Consider the following 15,771-nt stretch of genomic DNA (forward strand, 5'->3'; position numbering starts at 1 on the left):
ATTTAAGCTAAACGTGTACAAACGCTACGAAAAAAATTTAAACTTTTCCCCTTTTTAGCAATTTAAGCCAAACGTTTACAAATGTTACGAAACAAATCCAAACGTTTCACCTTTTTAGCGATTCAAGCCAAACGTTTACAAACGTTACGAAATAAATCCAAATGTTTCGCCTTTTTAGCGATTCAAGCCAAACGTTTACAAACGTTACGAAACAAATCCAAACGTTTCCCCTTTTTAGCGATTTAAGCCAAATGTTTACAAGCGATACGAAATAAATATAAGCGTTTCGCCTTTTTTAGTGATTTAAGCCAAACGTTTACAAACGTTACCAAACAAAACCAAGCGTTTCACCTTTTTAGCAATTTAAGCCAATCGTTTACAAACGTAACGAAACAAATCAAGCATTTCACCTTTTTAGCAATTTAAGCCAAATGTTTACAAAACAAATCCAAACGTTTACAAAACAAATCCAAACGATTCACCTTTTTAGCAATTTAAGCCAAACGTTTACAAACGTTACGAAACAAATCCAACCTTTTTTGCAATTTCAACCAAACGTTTATAAAACTTACGAAACAATTCCAAACGTTTCACCTTTTTAGCAACGTTACGAAACAAATCCAAATGTTTGCAAACGTTACAAAATAAAACCAAACGTTTAAAAATCTACGAAACAAATCCAAACGTTTAACATTTTTATCGATTTAAGCTAAACGTTTACAAACATTACGAAACAAAACCAAGCGTTTGACCTTATTACCAATTTAAGCCAAACGTTTACAAACGTTACGATAAAAATCCAACCGTTTTACCTTTTTAGCAATTTAAGCCAAATGTTTACAAACGTTACGAAAAAAATCCAAACGTTTTCCCTTTTTATCAATTTAAGCCAAATGTTTACAAACGTTACGAAACAAATCCAAACGTTCCCCCTTTTTAGCGATTAAAACCAAACGTTTACAAAGATTATGAAACAAATCTAAATGTTTCCCCTTTTTAGCAATTTAAGCCAAACGTTTACAAATGTTACGAAACAAATCCAAGCGTTTCACCTTTTTAGAAAATTAAGCCAAACTTTACGAAATTAATCCAAACGTTTCACCTTTTTAGTGATTGAAACCAAACGTTTACAAACGTTATGAAACAAATCCAAATGTTTCCAAACAACTCCAAACGTTTAAAACGTTACGAAGCAAATACAAACGTTTCACCTTTTTAGCGATTTAAGCCAAACTTTTACAAACGTTACAAAACAAAGCCAAACGTTTACAAACGTTACAAAACAAATCCAAGCGTTTCACCCTTTTAGCAATTTAAGCCAAACGTTTTCAAATGTTTCGAAACAAAACAAAACGTTTCACCTTTTTTATGTTTTAAGTTAAACGTTTACAAACGTTACGAAACAAATCCAAACGTTTCACCTTTTTAGAAATTTAAGCCAAATTTTTACAAACGTACGGAACAAAATCAAACGTTTCACATTTTTAGCAATTTAAGCCAAAGGTTAATAAACGCTACGAAACAAATCCAAACGTTTCACCTTTTTAGCGATTGAAGCCAAACGTTTACAAAAATTACGAAACAAATCCAAACTTTTCACCTTTTTAGTGATTTAAACCAAACGTTTACAAACGTTACAAAACAAAACCAAACATTTCACCTTTTTAGTGATTTATGCCAAACGTTTACAAACTTTACGAAACAAATCCAAACGTTTCACCTTTTTAGCGATTTAAGCCAAACGTTTACAAACGGTACAAAACAAAACCAAACGATTCACCTTTTTAACGATTTAAGCCAAACGTTTACAAACGTTACGAAACAAATCCAAACGTTTCCCCCTTTTTAGCGATTTAAGCCAAACGTTTACAAAGATTACGAAGCAAATCCAAATGTTTCACCTTTTTAGTGATTTAAGCCAAACGTTTACAAACGTTACAAAACAAATCCAAGTGTTTCACCTTTTTAGCAATTGAAGCCAAACATTACGAAAAAAATCCAAACGTTTCACATTTTTAGAGATTGAAGCCAAACATTTACAAACGTTACAAAACAAATCCAAATGTTTCGAAATAAATCCAAACGTTTAAAACGTAACGAAACAAATCCAAGTGTTTCACCTTTTTAGCAATTTAAGCCAAACGTTTACAAACTTTACGAAACAAATCCAAATGTTTCCCCTTTTTAGCAATTTATGTCAAACGTTTACAAACGGTACGAAACAAATCCAAACGTTTCCCCTTTTTAGCGATTTAAGCGAAACGTTTACAAACGCTACGAAACAAATCCAAACGTTTCACCTTTTTAGCGATTTAACCCAAACGTTTACAAACGGTACGAAACAAATCCAAACGTTTCCCCTTTTTAGCGACTTAAGTCAAACGTTTACAAACGCTACGAAATAAATCCAAACGTTTGACCTTTTTTGCAATTTAAGCCAAATGTTTACAAACGTTACGAAACAAATCCAAACGTTTCACCTTTTAAGCGATTGAAGCCAAATGTTTGCAAACGTTACGAAACAAAACCAACCGTTTAAAACGTTACAAACAAATCAAAACGTTTCACATTTTTAGCGATTTTAGCCAAACGTTTACAAACATTACAAAACAAAACCAAGCGTTTCACCTTTTTAGAAATTTCAGCTAAACGCTTACAAACGTTACGAAACAAATCCAAGCTTTTCCCCTTTTTATCAATTTAAGTCAAACGTTTACAAACGTTATGAAACAAATCCAAATGTTTCCCCTTTTTATATTTTTAACCCAACCGTTTACAAACGGTACGAAAAAATCCAAATGTTTCCCCTTTTTAGCGATTTAAGCCAAACGTTTACAAACGTTACGAAAAAAATCCAAGCGTTTCACCTTTTTAGCAATTTAAGCCAAACGTTTACAAATGTTAGGAAACAAAACCAACGTTTCCCCTTTTTAGCGATTTAAGCCAAACGTTTACAAACATTACGAAACAAATCCAAAATTTTCACCATTTTAACGATTTAAGCCAACATTTACAAACGTTACGAAACAAAACCAAACGTTTCACCTTTTTAGCGAATTAAGCCAAACGTTTACAAACATACGAACTAAAACTAAAGGTTTCACCTTTTTAGCGATTTAAGCGAAACGTTTACAAACATTACGAAACAAATCCAAACGTTTCCCCTTGTTAGAGATTCAAGCCAAACGATTACAAACGTTACTAAACAAATCCAAATGTTTCAGTTTTTGCGATTTAAGCCAAACGTTTAAAAATGTAATGAAACAAATCCAAGCGTTTTCCAATTTTAGCAAATTAAGCCAATCTTTTATAAACGTTGCGAAACAAATCCAAACGTTTAAAACGTTAGGAAAAAAATCCAAACGTTTCTCATTTTTAGCGATTTAAGCCAAACGTTTACAAACGTTACGAAATAAAACCAAGCGTTTCACCTTTTTAGCAATTTAAGCTAAACGTTTAAAAACGTAATGAAACAAATCCGAGTGTTTCACATTTTTAGCAATTTAAGCCAAACGTTTAAAAACGTAACGAAGCAAATCCAAGCGTTTTACCTATTTAGCAATTTAAGCCAAACGTTTACAAACGTAACAAAACAAATCCAAGCGTTTCACCTTTTTAGCAATTTAAGCCAAAAGTTTACAAAAGTTACGAAACAAATCCAAACGTTTCCCCTTTTATCGATTTAAGCCAAACGTTTACAAACGGTACGAAACAAATCCAAACTTTTCACCTTTTTAGCGATTTAAGCCAAACGTTTACAAACGCTACGAAACAAATCATAATGTTTCACCATTTTACCGATATAAGCCAAATGTTTTCAAATATTACGAAACAAATTCAAACGTTTCACCTTTTTAGCGATATAAGCCAAACATTTACAAACGTTCTGAAACAAATCCAAATATTTCACCTTTTTTGCAATTCAAGCCAAACGTTTATAAACATTACGAAACAAATCCAAACGTTTCACCTTTTAAGCGATTTAAACCAAATGTTTGCAAACGTTATGAAACAACACCAACTGTTTAAAACGTTACGAAACAAATCCAAATATTTCACCTTTTTAGTGATTTAAGCTAAACGTTACAATCGTTATGAAACAAAGCCAAACGTTTCACCTTTTTCACGATTTAAGCCAAACGTTTACAAAGATTATGAAACAAATATAAATACCTTTTTAGTAATTTAAGCCAAACGTTACGAAACAAATCCAAGTGTTTCACCTTTTTAGCAATTTAAGCCAAACGTTATGAAACAAATCCAAACGTTCCATCTTTTTAGTGATTGAAGCCAAACATTTACAAATGTTACGAAACAAATCCAAATTTTTCGAAACAAATCCAAACGTTTAAAACGCAACGAAACAAATCCAAGCGTTTCACCTTTTTAGCAATTTAAGCCAAACGTTTACAAACGTTACGAAACAAATCCAAGCGTTTCCCCTTTTTAGCGATTTAAGCCAAACATTTACAAACGGTACGAAACAAATCCAACCGTTTCCTCTTTTTAGCGATTTAAGCCAAACGTTTACGAACGCTGGTTCGCCTATGAAGCACGAACAGTAGACGGGTCTAGGCAAATAAAATAATTATAAAAAACAGACCCTAACTCTAGAGCGTACTAGACACCACATAGGACTAGCACAATTAACACGTTGGAATAAAACAATCAAGAACAACACGAAATACCCAATAGGTAGAAACGTTCAATTAATACAAGTCTATTGAGTTCTCGCTTTAAAATCCAATTTATAAATATTATTTAATAGTATTTAAATAATAATTAATTTTCAAATAGTGGGTTAGCCGAGTTACCAATAACTACCAAGCTAACCTCACTTGTCGGGTGACCCAAGTCTAACCCGACTCAAAACGTTTATCAAATATAAACCCGAGTTTATATTTATAAAATAATTCCATAAAATAATAATCCATTTTAAAGCAGAACTCAATAGCTTCCATTTCATGTAACCCAAATTACAACCCAAAAATCTAACCATTTTAAGTTTATAAAAGTTTAGGGACTAAACTGTACTTTAGCCAATTAGGGACTAAACTGTACTTTAGCCAATTAGAGACTAAACCATACTTTAGCCAATTAGGGACTAAACTGTACTTTAGCCAATTTGATATCCGAAATCAATTTAATTGTTTTTGTTTATAATTAAAATAAAATATGAAGTTACTAACCAAAAACTTACTTTAAATAAGTTATAAAAATCATTCTGGGACTAAATTGTATTTTAGCCACTTTGATATTCGGAAAACAAATATAATTACTCGAGTAATTATATTAACCTAAGTTTGTAAAACAGTTATCGTTTACGATTTCTAATTTATAAATCACTCGAGATTCGAAAGTTATTATTAAAACAAAATCCATTTATAATTAACCTTGAGCATTTACTTGATTTAAATGAACATTTTTTATGATTAAAATGGCAAATTGGCCATCTCCTTCTTTCAAATCAAACTCACCCCGCCATACACAACCATCGCCATTTTCATCAAGAAAGTAATTACAGAGACAAAGAATTTATCATTTTCAAAACAACAATTCCATAACTCTTAAACAAACCTATAACTATGCAACTTGATGAACCAATTGCCCCTAACCTCAACAAACACAAACACAGTAACTATTTAGCAAAACGAAACCGGAACTCGTCAATTATCGATGGATCCGAATTGGTGGATTCAAAGCACAACCAATAGCTTAAAACGGTATACGACTAACATACTAAAAGATTATAATCATAACAATCAAATTCATGGCCAAAAGAAACAGAAACATTCGGCAGAAACTTCAACTATCAAAACAGATTATAATAACTCAAAACGGTAAATCGTACGGCGATTAAAACGAGGTCGATCACGTACCGTTCAACGAAAACAAGATGGGAATACATAGGTATGCGAGTCTTGAATCTCCAGGATCGAACGGAATCAATTTCGATCTAGAAACGAAAGAGAACGATTAAAAATACGGAAGTGCCGTCTAAAGCTAAAACTGAAATCAAAGGAGTCATGAAACTTACCGGAACAGCAGAGTTTGAGGAATGATTACGACAGTAATTCTCAGTGAAAATGGATGTTTAAGATGTCTAGGGTTTGTTTGTAGTGTGGAGAATAGATTAGGGTTAAATTTCAGGTATTTAAGTAGGTCTATTAGGTTCAAAATGAGTGACAAAAATGCCCCTCCAAACTGATATGGCTGTTCTCGAACGAGAACAGCCATTTAAAGCTGGTTCTCGTTCGAGAACCCTGGTTTCGAACGAGAACCAGGCTTAAAACATTGAGTTCTCGTTCGAGAATTGGAATTCTCGAACGAGACTCAGCTAAAATGCTGGTGTCTCGTTCGAGAATTCCAATTCTCGAATGAGACCTAAAGCAATTGGGTCAGGTCTCTTTCGAGACCTGATTCAAGGTAGTGGTTCAACCTTTTGGTTAAACCACAAAATGACAGGAGCCAAACGCGAACACGAAAATTGAATCGAACCAAAAATTAATTTACTAATTGAACCGTCAGACCGAAAAAGACTCAATTAATTTCCGAAAACACAATAGAAAGATTTGTAAATTTTCCGGGATATTACACCTTTTTAGCGATTGAGGCCAAACGTTTACAAACGTAACGAAACAAATCCAAGTGTTTCACCTTTTTAGCAATTTAAGCCAAACGTTTCGCATTTTTAGCGATTTCAGCCAAACGTTTACAAACGTTACGAAACAAATCCAAAATTTTCATCTTTTTAGCGAATTAAGCCAAACGTTTATAAACGTTACGAAACAAAACCAAACAATTCACCTTTTAAGCGATTGAAGCCAAAGGTTTACAAACTCTATTAAATAAAACCAAAAATTTCACCATTTGAGCGATTTAAGCCAAACGTTTACAAACGGTACGAAACAAAACCTAACGTTTCCCCTTTTTAGCAATTTAAACAAAACATTTACAAACGCTACGAAACAAATCCAAACGTTTCACCTTTTTGGCGATTTAAGCCAAACATTTACAAACGTTACGAAACAAATCTAAACGTTTCACCTTTTTAGCGATTTAAGCCAGACATTTACAAACGTTACGAAACAAATCAAAACATTTCACCCATTTTGCGATTCAAGCCAAATGTTTAAAAACGTTACCAAAAAAATCCAAACATTTCACCTTTTTAGAGATTTAAGCCAAACGTTTACAAACGTTACGAAACAAATCCAAACGTTTCGCCTTTTTAGCAATTTAAGCCAAATGTTTACAAACATTATGAAACAAAACCAAACGTTTAACATTTTTAGCGATTTAATCCAAACGTTTACAAACGTTCCGAAAAAAACCAAGCGTTTCACCTATTTAGTAATTTAAGCCAAACGATTAATAACGTAATGAAACAAATCCAAGCGTTTCAACTTTTTAGCAATTTAAGCCAAACGTTTACAAACGTTACGAAACAAATCCAAGCGTTTCACGTTTTTAGAAATTTAAGCCAAACGTTTAAAAACGTTACCAAACAAATCCAAACGTTTCACCTTTTTAGAGATTTAAGCCAAATGTTTACAAACGGTACGAAACAAATCCAAACGTTTCCCCTTTTTAGCAATTTAAGCCAAAAGTTTACAAACGCTACGAAACAAATCCAAACGTTTTCCCTTTTTAGCAATTTAAGCCAAACGTTTACAAACGTTACGAAACAAATCCAAACGTTTCGCCTTTTTAGCAATTTCAGCCAAACGTTTACAAACGTTACGAAACAAAACCAAACGTTTCACCTTTTAAGCGATTTAAGCCAAACGTTTACAAACGGTACCAAACAAAACCAAACGATTCCTCTTTTTAGCAATTTAAGACAAACGTTTACAAACGCTACTTAACAAATCCAAACGATTCACCTTTTTAGAGATTTAAGCAAAATGTTTACAAACGGTACGAAACAAATCCAAACGTCTACCTTTTTAGCAATTTAAGCCAAACGTTTACAAACGGTACGAAACAAATCCAAACGTTTCCCCTTTTTAGCAATTTAAGCTAAACGTTTACAAACGTTAGGAAACAAATCCAAACGTTTCGCCTTTTTAGCGATTTCAGCTAAACGTTTACAAACGTTACGAAACAAATCCAAAGGTTTCATCTGTTTAGCGATTTAAGCCAAACTTTTACAAACGTTACGAAACAAAACCAAATGTTTCACCTTTTAAGCGATTTAAGCCAAACGTCTACAAACGGTACCAAATTAAACCAAACGATTCCCCTTTTTAGCAATTTAAGCCAAACGTTTACAAACGCTACTTAACAAATCAAAACGTTTCACCGTTTTAAAGATTTAAGCCAAACGATTACAAACGGTACGAAACAAATCCAAATATTTCCCCGTGTTAGCAATTTAAGCCAAACGTTTACAAACGGTACGAAACAAAACCAAACGTTTCCCTTTTTTAGCAATTTAAGTCAAACGTTTACAAACGCTACGAAACAAATCCAAACGTTTCCCCTTTTTGGCGATTTAAGCCAAACGTTTACAAACGTCATGAAACAAATCCAAACGTTTCACCTTTTTAGCGATTTAAGCCAGACATTTACAAACGTTACAAAAAAAATCCAAGTGTTTCACCTTTTTAGCAATTTAAGCCAAATGTTACGAAACAAATCCAAACGTTTCCCCTTTTTTGTGATTGAATCCAAACATTTACAAACGTTACGAAACAAAGCCGAATGTTTCGAAACAAATCCAAACGTTTAAAACGATACGAAGCGAATCCAGAGGTTTCCTCTTTTTAGCAATTTAAGCTAAACGTTTACAAATGTTGCGAAACAAAACCGAACGTTTAAAATGTTACGAAACAAATCCAAACGTTTCATATTTTTAGCGATTTAAGGTAAACGTTTAGAAACGCTACGAAACAAATCGAAACGTTGCACCTTTTTAGCAATTTAAGCCAAACGTTTACAAACGTATCGAAACAAATCCAAGCGTTTCACCTTTTTAGCAATTTAAGCCAAATTTTTAAAAATGTTACGAAACAAATCCAAATGTTTCGCCGTTTTAGTGATTTAAGCCAAACGTTTAAAAACGTTACGAAACAAATCCAAACGTTTCGCCGTTTTAGCGATTTAAGCCAAACGTTTACAAACGTTACGAAATAAATCCAAACGTTTCGCCGTTTTAGCGATTTATGCCAAACGTTTACAAATGTTACGAAACAAAACCAAACGTTTCACCTTTTAAGCGGTTGAAGCCAAACGTTTACAAACTTTACGAAACAAATCCAAACATTTCTCCTTTTTAGCGATTTTAGGCAAACGTTTACAAACGGTACGAAAAAAATCCAAGCGTTTCACCTTTTTAGCAATTTAAGGCAAACGTTTACAAACATTACGAAACAAATCCAAGTCTTTCACCTTTTTAGCAATTTAAGCCAAACGTTACGAAACAAATCCAAACGTTTCCCCTTTTAATGATTGAAGCAAAACATTTACAAACGTTACGAAACAAATCCACATGTTTCGAAACAAATCCGAACGTTTAAAACGTTACGAAGCAAATCCAAACGTTTCACCTTTTTAGCGATTTAACCCAAACGTTTACAAACGTTACGAAACAAAGCCAAACGTTTACAAACGTTACAAAACAAATGCAAGCGTTTCACGTTTTTAGCAATTTAAGCCAAATATTTACAAACGTTACGAAACAAAACCAACGTTTCACCTTATTAGCGATTTAAGGAAAACGTTATGAAACAAATCCAAGCGTTTCACCTTTTTAGTAATTTAAGCCAAACGTTTACAAACGTTACGGAACAAAACAAAACGTTTCACATTTTTAGCGATTGAAGCCAAACGTTTACAAACGCTACAAAACAAATCCAAACGTTTCACGTTTTTAGCTATTGAAGCCAAATGTTTACAAACGTAACGAAACAAATGCAAGAATTTCACTTTTTTAGAAATTTAAGCTAAACGTTTACAAAAGTTACGAAACAAATCCAAACGTTTTTCCTTTTTAGCGATTTTAGCCAAACGTTTACAAACATTACGAAATGAATCCAAACGTTTCATATTTTAAGCGGTTTAAGCCAAACGTTTAGAGACGTTACGAAAAAAATCCAAACGTTTAAAACGTTACGAAACCCTTTATAGCAATTTAAGCCAAACTCTTACAAATGTAAAAAAACAAATCCAAACGTTTCTCCTTTTGTAATGATTTAAGCCAAACGTTTACCCTTTTTAGCGATTGAAGCCAAACGTTTACAAACAGTACGAAAGAAATCCAAACGTTTCTCCTTTTTAGCGATTTAAGCCAAATGTTTACAAACTCTACGAAATAAATCCAATTATTTCACCTTTTTAGTAATTTAAGCCAAACATTTACAAACGTTACGAAACAAATCCAAGCGTTTCCCCTTTTTGGAAATTTAAGCCAAACGCTTACAAACGTTATGAAACAAATCCAAGCGTTTCCCCTTTTTAGCAATTTAAGCCAAACGTTTACAAACGTTGCGAAACAAAACCGAATGTTTAAAACGTTGCGAAACAAATCCAAACGTTTCACATTTTTAGCGATTTAAGGTAAACGTTTAGAAACGCTACGAAACAAATCGAAATGTTGCACCTTTTTAGCAATTTAAGCCAAACCTTTACAAACGTATCGAAACAAATCCAAGCGTTTCACCTTTTTAGCAATTTAAGCCAAATTTTTAAAAATGTTACGAAACAAATCCAAATGTTTCGCCGTTTTAGCGATTTAAGCCAAACGTTTAAAAACGTTATGAAACAAATCCAAACGTTTCGCCGTTTTAGAAATTTAAGCCAAACGTTTACAAACGTTACGAAATAAATCCAAACGTTTCGCCGTTTTAGCGATTTAAGCCAAACGTTTACAAACGTTACGAAACAAAACCAAACGTTTCGCCTTTTAAGCGGTTGAAGCCAAACGTTTACAAACTTTACGAAACAAATCCAAACGTTTCTCCTTTTTAGCGATTTTAGGCAAACATTTACAAACGGTACGAAAAAAATCCAAGCGTTTCACCTTTTTAGCAATTTAAGGCAAACGTTTACAAACATTACGAAACAAATCAAAGTCTTTCACCTTTTTAGCAATTTAAGCCAAACGTTACGAAACAAATCCAAACGTTTCCCCTTTTAATGATTGAAGCAAAACATTTACAAACGTTACAAAACAAAACCACATGTTTCGAAACAAATTCGAACGTTTAAAACGTTACGAAGCAAATCCAAACGTTTCACCCTTTTAGCGATTTAACCCAAACGTTTAAAAACGTTACGAAACAAAGCCAAACGTTTAGAAACCGTACAAAACAAATGCAAGCGTTTCACGTTTTTAGCAATTTAAGCCAAACATTTACAAACGTTACGAAACAAAACCAATGTTTCACCTTATTAGCGATTTAAGGAAAACGTTATGAAACAAATCCAAGCGTTTCACCTTTTTAGTAATTTAAGCCAAACGTTTACAAACGTTACGGAACAAAACAAAACGTTTCACATTTTTAGCGATTGAAGCCAAACGTTTACAAACGCTACAAAACAAATCCAAACGTTTCACCTTTTTAGCTATTGAAGCCAAATGTTTACAAACGTAACGAAACAAATGCAAGAATTTCACGTTTTTAGAAATTTAAGCTAAACGTTTACAAAAGTTACGAAACAAATCCAAACGTTTTTCCTTTTTAGCGATTTTAGCCAAACGTTTACAAACATTACGAAATGAATCCAAACGTTTCATATTTTAAGCGGTTTAAGCCAAACGTTTAGAGACGTTACGAAAAAAATCCAAACGTTTAAAACGTTACGAAACCCTTTTTAGCAATTTAAGCCAAACTCTTACAAACGTAAAAAAACAAATCCAAACGTTTCTCCTTTTGTAATGATTTAAGCCAAACGTTTACCCTTTTTAGCGATTTAAGCCAAACGTTTACAAACGTTATGAAACTAATCCAAACGTTTCCCCTTTTTAGCGATTGAAGCCAAACGTTTACAAACGGTACGAAAGAAATCCAAACGTTTCTCCTTTTTAGCGATTTAAGCCAAATGTTTACAAACTCTACGAAACAAATCCAATTATTTCACCTTTTTAGTAATTTAAGCCAAACATTTACAAACGTTACGAAACAAATCCAAGCGTTTCCCCTTTTTAGAAATTTAAGCCAAACGCTTACAAACGTTATGAAACAAATCCAAGCGTTTCCCCTTTTTAGCAATTTAAGCCAAACGTTTACAAACGTTGCGAAACAAAACCGAACGTTTAAAACGTTACGAAACAAATCCAAACGTTTCACACTTTTAGCGATTTAAGGTAAACGTTTAGAAACGCTACGAAACAAATCGAAACGTTGCACCTTTTTAGCAATTTAAGCCAAACGTTTACAAACGTATCGAAACAAATCCAAGCGTTTCACCTTTTTAGCAATTTAAGCAAAATTTTTAAAAATGTTACGAAACAAATCCAAATGTTTCGCCGTTTTAGCGATTTAAGCCAAACGTTGAAAAACGTTACGAAACAAATCCAAACGTTCCGCCGTTTTAGCGACTTAAGCCAAACGTTTACAAACGTTACGAAATAAATCCAAACGTTTCGCCGTTTTAGCGATTTAAGCCAAACGTTTACAAACGTTACGAAACAAAACCAAACGTTTCACCTTTAAAGCGGTTGAAGCCAAACGTTTACAAACTTTACGAAACAAATCCAAACGTTTCTCCTTTTTAGCGATTTTAGGCAAACGTTTACAAACGGTACGAAAAATATCCAAGCGTTTCACCTTTTTAGCAATTTAAGGCAAACGTTTACAAACATTACGAAACAAATCCAAGTCTTTCACCTTTTTAGCAATTTAAGCCAAACGTTACGAAACAAATCCAAACGTTTCCCCTTTTAATGATTGAAGCAAAACATTTACAAACGTTACGAAACAAATCCACATGTTTCGAAACAAAACCGAACGTTTAAAACGTTACGAAGCAAATCCAAACGTTTCACCTTTTTAGCGATTTAACCCAAATGTTTACAAACGTTACGAAACAAAGCCAAACGTTTACAAACGTTACTAAACAAATGCAAGCGTTTCACGTTTTTAGCAATTTAAGCCAAATATTTACAAACGTTACGAAACAAAACCAATGTTTCACCTTATTAGCGATTAAAGGAAAACGTTATGAAACAAATCCAAGCGTTTCACCTTTTTAGTAATTTAAGCCAAACGTTTACAAACGTTACGGAACAAAACAAAACGTTTCACATTTTTAGCGATTGAAGCCAAACGTTTACAAACGCTACAAAACAAATCCAAACGTTTCACCTTTTTAGCTATTGAAGCCAAATGTTTACAAACGTAACGAAACAAATGCAAGAATTTCACTTTTTTAGAAATTTAAGCTAAACGTTTACAAAAGTTACGAAACAAATCCAAACGTTTTTCCTTTTTAGCGATTTTAGCCAAACGTTTACAAACATTACGAAATGAATCCAAACGTTTCATATTTTTAGCGGTTTAAGCCAAACGTTTAGAGACGTTATGAAAAAAATCCAAACGTTTAAAATGTTACGAAACCCTTTTTAGCAATTTAAGCCAAACTCTTACAAACGTAACAAAACAAATCCAAACGTTTCTCCTTTTGTAGTGATTTAAGCCAAACGTTTACCCTTTTTAGCGATATAAGCCAAACGTTTACAAACGTTATGAAACTAATCCAAACGTTTCCCCTTTTTAGCGATTGAAGCCAAACATTTACAAACAGTACGAAAGAAATCCAAACGTTTCTCCTTTTTAGCGATTTAAGCCAAATGTTTACAAACTCTATGAAATAAATCCAATTATTTCACCTTTTTAGTAATTTAAGCCAAACATTTACAAACGTTACGAAACAAATCCAAGCGTTTCCCCTTTTTGGAATTTTAAGCCAAACGCTTACAAACGTTATGAAACAAATCCAAGCGTTTCCCCTTTTTAGCAATTTAAGCCAAACGTTTACAAACGTTGCGAAACAAAACCGAATATTTAAAACGTTGCGAAACAAATCCAAACGTTTCACATTTTTAGCGATTTAAGGTAAACGTTTAGAAACGCTACGAAACAAATCGAAATGTTGCACCTTTTTAGCAATTTAAGCCAAACGTTTACAAACGTATCGAAACAAATCCAAGCGTTTCACCTTTTTAGCAATTTAAGCCAAATTTTTAAAAATGTTACGAAACAAATCCAAATGTTTCGCCGTTTTAGCGATTTAAGCCAAACGTTTAAAAACGTTAGGAAACAAATCCAAACGTTTCGCCGTTTTAGAAATTTAAGCCAAACGTTTACAAACGTTACGAAATAAATCCAAACGTTTCGCCGTTTTAGCGATTTAAGCCAAACGTTTACAAACTTTACGAAACAAATCCAAACGTTTCTCCTTTTTAGCGATTTTAGGCAAACATTTACAAACGGTACGAAAAAAATCCAAGCGTTTCACCTTTTTAGCAATTTAAGGCAAACGTTTACAAACATTACGAAACAAATCCAAATCTTTCACCTTTTTAGCAATTTAAGCCAAACATTACGAAAAAAATCCAAACGTTTCCCCTTTTAATGATTGAAGCAAAACATTTACAAACGTTACGAAACAAAACCACATGTTTCGAAACAAATTCGAACGTTTAAAACGTTACGAAGCAAATCCAAACGTTTCACCCTTTTAGCGATTTAACCCAAACGTTTAAAAACGTTACGAAACAAAGCCAAACGTTTAGAAACCGTACAAAACAAATGCAAGCGTTTCACGTTTTTAGCAATTTAAGCCAAACATTTACAAACGTTACGAAACAAAACCAATGTTTCACCTTATTAGCGATTTAAGGAAAACGTTATGAAACAAATCCAAGCGTTTCACCTTTTTAGTAATTTAAGCCAAACGTTTACAAACGTTACGGAACAAAACAAAATGTTTCACATTTTTAGCGATTGAAGCCAAACGTTTACAAACGCTACAAAACAAATCCAAACGTTTCACCTTTTTAGCTATTGAAGCCAAATGTTTACAAACGTAACGAAACAAATGCAAGAATTTCACGTTTTTAGAAATTTAAGCTAAACGTTTACAAAAGTTACGAAACAAATCCAAACGTTTTTCCTTTTTAGCGATTTTAGCCAAACGTTTACAAACATTACGAAATGAATCCAAACGTTTCATATTTTAAGCGGTTTAAGCCAAACGTTTAGAGACGTTACGAAAAAAATCCAAACGTTTAAAACGTTACGAAACCCTTTTTAGCAATTTAAGCCAAACTCTTACAAACGTAAAAAAACAAATCCAAACGTTTCTCCTTTTGTAATGATTTAAGCCAAACGTTTACCCTTTTTAGCGATTTAAGCCAAACGTTTACAAACGTTATGAAACTAATCCAAACGTTTCCCCTTTTTAGCGATTGAAGCCAAACGTTTACAAACGGTACGAAAGAAATCCAAACGTTTCTCCTTTTTAGCGATTTAAGCCAAATGTTTACAAACTCTACGAAACAAATCCAATTATTTCACCTTTTTAGTAATTTAAGCCAAACATTTACAAACGTTACGAAACAAATCCAAGCGTTTCCCCTTTTTAGAAATTTAAGCCAAACGCTTACAAACGTTATGAAACAAATCCAAGCGTTTCCCCTTTTTAGCAATTTAAGCCAAACGTTTACAAACGTTGCGAAACAAAACCGAACGTTTAAAACGTTACGAAACAAATCCAAACGTTTCACACTTTTAGCGATTTAAGGTAAACGTTTAGAAACGCTAC

Source organism: Mercurialis annua, linkage group LG6 (genome assembly GCF_937616625.2).
Source record: "Mercurialis annua linkage group LG6, ddMerAnnu1.2, whole genome shotgun sequence".
Taxonomy (NCBI): Eukaryota; Viridiplantae; Streptophyta; class Magnoliopsida; order Malpighiales; family Euphorbiaceae; genus Mercurialis; species Mercurialis annua.